At 36.4% G+C, this 8,443-nt stretch overlaps 1 non-coding gene across 1 annotated transcript; it reads right to left on the bottom strand.

Annotated features, from left to right (window-relative positions):
• Positions 1-3,635: 3,635 nt before the first annotated feature.
• LOC141681426 (small nucleolar RNA R71) lies at positions 3,636-3,740 on the bottom strand. Its single transcript, XR_012558862.1, has one exon. It is a non-coding gene; the product is annotated as a small nucleolar RNA R71 (small nucleolar RNA).
• Between the last annotated feature and the right edge of the window lie 4,703 nt (positions 3,741-8,443).

Here is an 8,443-nt window from a genome sequence, read left to right as displayed (position 1 = left end):
ATAAAATTATTTAAGAGGTTAGATATAATTGTATAAATGTTTCGAACAAGTATAAAAAATATAACAGTTCTTTATATTTCTGATAAAAACTGTTACAAACTCTCTCAAGAAATAAGGATATTCTTGAGTGCTGCTAGGTCGTATAATGCTCAAGTTAATTCACTATGTGATGCCCTAAACTGTGTTTATATAATATACAGCTGCTGTTAATCAATCTAAGATATGCATTATCAAAAACTAACTGAAACTAATACATATCTTTAATTGAATAGATAAAGTCCTATGACCCAGATGTAAGAGATATCTATTCCTCAAACTAAAGAACAGAACAAATCTTTTTAGCTGACTCCGTCCAGATGCTGATGACATGCAAATACTGATGATGTATCAAATACTGACGACACATCAAATACTGATAACATCTAAACACAGTCAGATTCTGAGCTTCTTCTAATCATTGATAATCAACACGTAACAAATATGGCGAAAAAGTGCAGACTAAAGCCCCAAGCTCCCCCGCAAGTTAATAACACTGAGGAACCCTTTGTAGAAAAGATCACGGAGGTTAATCTTGTTGGTGGAGCTGATGGGTGGTGGGTAGACATCGGTGCCTCCCGTCATGTCTGCTATGACCTTACAATGTTTAAGACATATACAGATGCTGAGGATAAGACTTTGCTTCTAGGAGACTCCCACACCACCAATGCTGCTGAATTTGAAATATGGAGCTCAAGTTTACCTCAGGAAAGCCCCTAATGTTGAAGGACGTCTTGCACACTCAAGAGATGAGAAAGAATTTGGTGTCTGGGTTTTTACTTAATAAGGGACGGTTTATCCAGACTATAGGTTCTGATTTGTACACCATTACTAAAAATGTTACTTTTGTGGGTAAATGGTATGCCGTAGATGGAATGTTTAAGTTGAATGCTGAAGTTAATAAAAAATTTATTTCCTTTACATATTGACTCATTTCACTACCTGGCATACTACACTCTGTCACATTAATAAACGAAGCATAATAAATATGAGCAACCTAGGATTAATTCCTATGTTATCTCTCTCTGATTTAGATAAATGTGAGTATTGTACTCAAGCAAAAATCACAAAGACTCCCCATAAGTTAGTGATGATTAAATAAATAGAACCATTAGATCTAATTCATTCTGATATATGTGAATTAGATGGAGTTTTAACTCGAAATGGTGATAGGTACTTTATCACATTTATCGATGATTGTTCTGATTATACTTTTGTTTATCTTATGAATAACAAAAGTGATGCATTTGACATGTTTAAGTTATTTACGAATAGAGTTGAAAATCAGTATAATATGAAAATCAAGAGACTTCATAGTGACAGAGGAGCAGAGTACGAATCAAACCTAGTTACAAAATATTATGACTCTCATGGAATTATACATGAGAGAACTGCTCCTTTTTCACCCGAATTAAATGGAAAATCTGAAAGAAAAAATAGAACTCTAATAGTGTTTGTAGTTTCGATTATGCTTGGTTCTGGTGCTGCAGCTCATTGGTGGGGATAAATCATATTAACAGTTTGTCATGTACTTAATAGAGTTCCCAAATCCAGAAGTATGATAACTCCCTTTGAGATACTTAAGCGTAGACAACCCGATATATCCTACTTGAGGACTTGGGGTTGCTGATAAGTGGATTTTATATCTACTTGGAATGCTTTATTACAAGCTTAAGGTGGTGTTTTGGACTCAAGTTGTTGGTATTTTTTATGTATTTTTATGTTATTACATTACAGGTATCAGTTATATGAAAAAAGGAGTTATTCGAGAAAATATGCTGAAAAGAGATCATAATTGGAACTCTAAGCCATTCTCAATTTTTAAAGAATATCGTTAGCTTCATGTGGGCAGTTGAATCGCCTAATTCTAACGAGCAGAACTCAAGATACGGCCAAAAGAAGAATTATCAGAATTTTTTCAGAATGTCAGCGCGGCCACGCCAGAACCAGCACGCCCGCGCAGCTAAAAACACTATTTCAGCACGGCCGCACCCGAAAAAAGCACGCCCGCACCTGGATTTTGCCCCAGAATCCTGATTTTAGTCAAAATTGAGGATTTTAAGAGTCCTGGTCATCCTGGAGCCTCTATAGACATATAAAAAGACATTTTTAACAATAAGGAGACCTAAGTGAGCAATAAGAGGACCTAGAGAGCACGAGAAGGCTATAGAGAAGAAGACTTTTGTTTTCTTTAATATATTTCATACTTGGATGCTTGTTTTCGATTTTTTCTTGAACCTTAGTACTCTTATATTTCTTATTATCATACTTTAATTGGAACCCATGGCGACGATGCGTTTGGTTATGAACTAATCGTTGTCATGGGATTTTAATGGATTTACTTAGGGATTTCTATAGTTAATTTGTTTCAATTTCTTGGTGTGTGGTGATTGATTGATATCCTAGTATTGGTTGTGCTTATTCGTCTTACGTGTGTAGCTAACATATAAGATAGCTTCTTAATCTTTATTAAAGCAAAGGTGAATAAGATATTTAGAACTTGCCATGCTAGCATAGGTTCATGTATTTGTTATACATGATTCGTAGGTAATTTTAACCATCTTACTTTCCCTATGTAATCACGATAGATAACTTGTTCATTAAACCTTTATGTTGTCAAATTCTATAGACATATAGGGTCTCAACATAATTGGTGTCTATTCAGCTTCTATCTCTTTTGTGAATGTTTGGTAGTAGGGTATTCGTACAACAAAAGTTGGCGTTTACTAGTTTCGTGTAATCTGATTAGTTGTCATCACCATTGCATGCTAAACTTAAGAACAATGACTTTGAATGAAGTACTAATGAAGTTAGAATCCCATGTTTATCTCATATAAGTAATTCAACCCCAATTCTCTTAGTTAATGCTATTTAGTATAATCTCATAATTTAATTAAAACTTAATTTGTTATTTGTCTTAGCATTGAATAATAGCCATATCATTGTTGCATAAGTGCATAAATCATAAAGTTAACCCAAACCAGTCCCTGTGGGAATGAACTAGAAATAATTCTATATTACTTGCGATCCCGTATACTTGCGTGAAATATTAGCGCGTGTTTAGCCCTAACAAGTTTTTGGCATCGCTGTCGGGGACTCGGTGTAAATTTTTAGTTTATGTGATTGTCATGAGTGCTCGTTAAAGTTTAGTGACTCAGATTCTTTTACCTTCACGCTTTATTTGTTTGTGCTTTAAGCACTCATTATAATGGGAGATCCAACAGCACAAACGAAAGCCTTGATGGATTTTTCTCAACCAAAGATCAATGATATTCAATCTAGCATTGTCAGGCCAACTATCACATCTAATACCTTTGAGATCAAGCCTGGCATAATTCAGGTGGTGCATAACTCATTTTAGTTTAAGGGTGCTCCTATGAAAGATCCCAATATGCACATTAAGGATTTCATAGAGATCTGCGAAACCTTGAGGTTCAATGGTGTGTCTGAGGATTCAGTGAAACTGAGACTGCTTTCATTCTCCTGAGGGGCAAGGCTAAGAGCTGGTTACACTTTCTACCATCTGGTTTGATTACTACATGGGAAGATCTCGCTCAAAAGTTTCTCACTAAATTCTTTCCTATGGAAAAGACAGCTGCAATAAGGAATGCTCTTACTCAATTTGCATAACAAATGGGAGAATCTTTATGTGAAGCTTGGGAGCGCTACAAGGAGATGCTTAGGAAGTATCCTCATCAAAGAATTCTTGATTGGATGATCATTAATTGCTTCTATAACGGGTTGGGAGCACAGTCAAGACCCATGCTTGACGCTGTAGCAGGTGAAGCATTATGGGTAAAGAGCTATGAGGAAGCTTATGATCTAATTGAACTGATGGCTTCTAATGAATATCAATATCCAACCCATAGATTGCCACATTGCAAGGTATCAGGAGTTCTTGAAGTGGATACAGCTACGGTTATCACTGCTCAACTAAAGGCATTGTCTATGAATATCGATTCTCTGGCTAAATATGGTGTTAATCAGATAAACAGTGTTTCTGAGATGTGTGCAGGTTCGCATGTGACGGAGCAATGCGCTATATCTAATGAATCAGCTCAGTGTGTGAGCAACTTTCAGAGATCGCAGCAACCAGTTCCAGACACTTATCATCCTGACAACTAGAATCATCCTAACTTCAGCTGGAGCAACAATCAGAATGCGATACAATAGCCGTTCCAGCAGTTTGGAAACAAGCAATTCGATCCTCCTAGTTTTTAACAACAATTTGTACCAATACAAAAACTCCAACTTCAACAACAAACTCATGGAGGTGCAGGTCAATATTCGAATAAAAATCTGAATTGGAGGAGTTGAGGTTTATGTGCAAAAACGAGGCTCTTATATGCTAAAGCCAGACGGTTTCTATCAAGACTCTAGAGGACCAAATAGGGCAAATTGCTAATAACTTATTGAATCGACCACCAGGAACGCTTTCTAGTGATACAGAAGCCAATCCAGGCAAGAGGGAAGTTAAAGAATAGGTGAACGCCATCACCTTGAGTCTGGAATGGTCGCAAGCCCCAAAATTCAGCAAGACAAAGAGCCTGAAAAATCTCAAATTTTAGAAAATGAAGTTGTGGCTAAAGAAGAAGTCCTGAGGGATGCCAAGGTGGAACCAAGGAAGAAAACTGTGGAACACACTCCTCCTGAGGGTAATACAGGGGAGAAACAGGTATATCCTCCATCTCGTTTTCCTAAAAGGTTGTAGAAGCAAAAGTTGGAGAAGCAATTTGCTAAGTTTCTGGAGGTGTTCAAGAAACTTCATATCAACATACCTTTCGCAGAAGCTCTTGAACAAATTCCTAGCTATGTAAAGTTTATGAAAGGTATTCTCTCTCGGAAAGTGAAGCTCGATGACTTAGAGACCGTTGCTCTTACGGAGAAATGCAGTGTTGTGCTGCAACAGAAGTTGCCTCCGAAGCTAAAAGATCCTGGAAGCTTCATTATTCCTTGCAATATTAGAAACTTGTCATTCAACAAGTGTTTGAGTGATTTGGGAGCTAGCATCAATTTGATGCCCTTATCTATCTTCAAGAAGCATGGTATTCCTGATCCGAAACCAATATGCATGTTATTTCAACTAGTTGATCGTTCCATCGCTTATCCACGTGGTATAGTGGAGGATATCTTGGTCAAGCTAGATAAACTCATCTTCCCTGCTGACTTTATAATTTTTGATTTCGAGGAAGATAAGAAGATTCCTATTATCTTGGGGAGACCATTCTTAGCTACTGGACGAACTATGATCGATGTGCAAAAAGGAGAGCTTATGATGAAGGTTCATGATCAAAAGGTCACTTTTAATGTGTTCAAGGCAATAAAGTTACTCACAACTAAAGATGAGTGCTTTAAAGTAGAGTGGGTCGACTCTGTCATGAATTCAGAGCCTGAGCAATTGCCAAAGTCAGATACTTTAGAGAGATCCTTTATAGGGGAATCAGTTATTGATGATGAAGAAGGAGCAAAGCAAATATAGGTTTTGAATGCACTTTCGTGGAAGAGGAAATTGGATATGCCATTCGATTCTCTTGGGTTAGCAGAGCTGAAAATTTCCTAGGAGCGTTTTAAACCATCTATTGTAGAAGCTCCCAGACTTGAGCTCAACTGACTGCCAGATTACTTGAGTTATTCATTCTTAGGTGCACCCCATGATAAGAGGTTGGGATATATTTTTGATGATATAGACAGTGGCTGCATGGATCCTCCCGTGCCTACAGAGGGTTCTTCTCATACGCAGCAAGCAGTTGATAAGACTGGTGTTGGTGATGGGCAGTACAGGCGATTGACTAGGCATATGGAGGCAATGCATGACATTCACCATCATTTTGCTGCAGATTTGACACACGCTCTCGGTACTATTTCCCGAGACACTTGTGTCGAGGTTTATTGGCCACTTGATCCTCCACCCAAGGAGGGTGATCTTCCTGACAAGTAGGTATGCCTGAATCCTTATTATTACCTTCAATGTAGACATTGAAAATTTTACGTTTTGGAGTGATAACATTAGGATTAGTAGCGTGTGTTGTGTCCATATAATTTATATAGATTCATGTTGCATGTTTAGTTTTATTTTATTCGTATTTTTGCAAGATTGTTTAAGACATATTTGTTTGCATTTTTGTTCTTGTTATTATGTGAGTCCATGTAGTTGCATTTGCATACATCTAACATGATCCCTTAGGTTGAGCTATTTCTGATTTATTGGTTGATATTGGTATGAGTCTAGTAATGATGAATAGAGGGCTACTTAAGTCCTATTGAATTGATTTGCATGCCAGAAACCAATATTTTCACAAAGTCTTATAGAGTTGCTTTTGATCTAGATCATGATCATACTTGTTTGTCGTTTAGATTTAATCGCTTGGTTATATTTAAAATTTGTGATATTCTCAAAATAACATAAAAATACTGATTTTTTGTGTGGAGAAAAACTTGGATTTCAGTGCTAGTTGTGAATAAGGCTAGGCATCAAATGGCTAGTAGCCGACTCATAGTTTTATGAGTAGTCTATGATTGAATGAGATGGAGCGTAACACACTCATTCAGAAATTGTTCAAAAAAAAGAAAATAAAAAAAGAGAGAAAAAACAAAAAACAAAAAAAAGTATGTATTTATGCATAATTGATCATGAGTGAGCTCTTTAATACTCGAGTTATTAAGTTTTAGGGGACTTTGTGCCTAGTGACCTAAGGATTTTATAGTCTGGGATCCGCTAACCTAACGCTCATTATATGGGTATTATTGCATAAGTGTGGCGCCCTCCAAACCCGGGTCAAAAGTTTGGGGTCCATACACACACCTTATTTATAACTTGCTTATAACAATAATAAAGATAATAATAATATGCAGTGACCCTACTTACCAACTACCACGAACCAAAACAGGTTAAAGTATGCACACAAGCTGAACCCACACTTATATTATAAACCGTTCAAATCCCAACTATCCAAACTCAGAACTGAGTATTAAACATTATTACAAACTTTTACAAACTTATAATATCCCAAAAGAAGCCTACTAGCTCAGCTCGATCAACCTGAACCCCTAGCTCTCGCGCTGGACTGGGGATCCTCGTTACCAACCTGTTCCTTCTTAACTGGAAAAGAACATAAACAACATCGCACAAATGAGCTAACTAGCTCAGCAAGTCACAATGACAAAACTGAGAATAATGATCATCAGGTGAAAATGGTTACGATATCAAGTGAACAATGAATTATAATTTAGAATTGGACATTATACTTTCATTTTAAAAACCAAGGTTAGGCTGCTGATCAGTCACGCACTAACCCCGAGCAAAGCACACATCATTGCTCTAACTACTGGATCCAAGGCACATATTGGCCTAATTTGACCATTATATGGTCTGACCACGAATCTGGTCGACAATTTTTATAAAATCAATCCAATTCTAGCATAATAACAGAATAAGCAATAATAAACAATAAACAGAATCATTAACAACATTGGATGTTTCATAATGAAATGGTTTCAGAGTTCATAAGGATCAGTATGGCATTTTCAAATCTTAGCTGTTGCGCAATGAAAGAATTGGATAACAAAGGAATCAATGTTTCAAGGTTTCAAGGATTTTGCCTTTCAAAGCATAGGATAAAATGGTTTGAGTGTGAAGATAATTCGATTCAGAGTTTGGTATATAGTTTGTATGTATTTGCAGAATGATATTGTATATTTGTGGTTCGGGTTTAGGTATACAATAATCATTGGTCTAGAAATAATCAGGTTTACGGCTCAAGATCAAAACTGGAACCAGGGTTTGGGTTTTAGTGCTTCAAAGCACTTGCAATTTAGAACAGGACTATCAATCACTACAATATCTCGAGAAAGTTCAGAACCCTTGCCTGGTGTTAGCTTACTACACTGTACTTGCTTCCAATCTCAACCGCCTTATTCCTCAACTACCTTTTTCCCTTTCCTATGTTTTGCCTCTTCTGCTCACATATCATAAGCATCTATCAATAATGAACTCATACGATTCCATTCAACATATACTTCTATCTACCCTTCATTTTACCCTAATCCGATTAACGGATTGAAAGTTATGCAATAAACAAGTACACATCGAATATAGAGACCGCAGTCAACCAACAAATCACATATAACACATAATACCTCACATAATAAATGACATGTCATTTATAAAGAAGTTTCGGGTCATAAATAGGCTTTCTGGTATTTAAAATGATTTTTAAAACATTTTTTGGAATTAAAACGGGTCGTTGGATCAATTTCGGGTTAATAAACAGGGTTCGGTTAGCCAATTCTGGCTTCAAAACAATTTCATAATAATTATCGAGCCTTGGAAATAATTTAATATAATATTTTAAAGGTCGAAACTATTTTTCGGAATTTTTAGATCATTTTTAAAAAATTAAATCTAATT

The sequence above is a fragment of the Apium graveolens genome, chromosome 8, assembly GCF_009905375.1.
Source record: "Apium graveolens cultivar Ventura chromosome 8, ASM990537v1, whole genome shotgun sequence".
Lineage (NCBI taxonomy): Eukaryota > Viridiplantae > Streptophyta > Magnoliopsida > Apiales > Apiaceae > Apium > Apium graveolens.
This window is presented reverse-complemented; position numbering and strand designations above follow the sequence as displayed.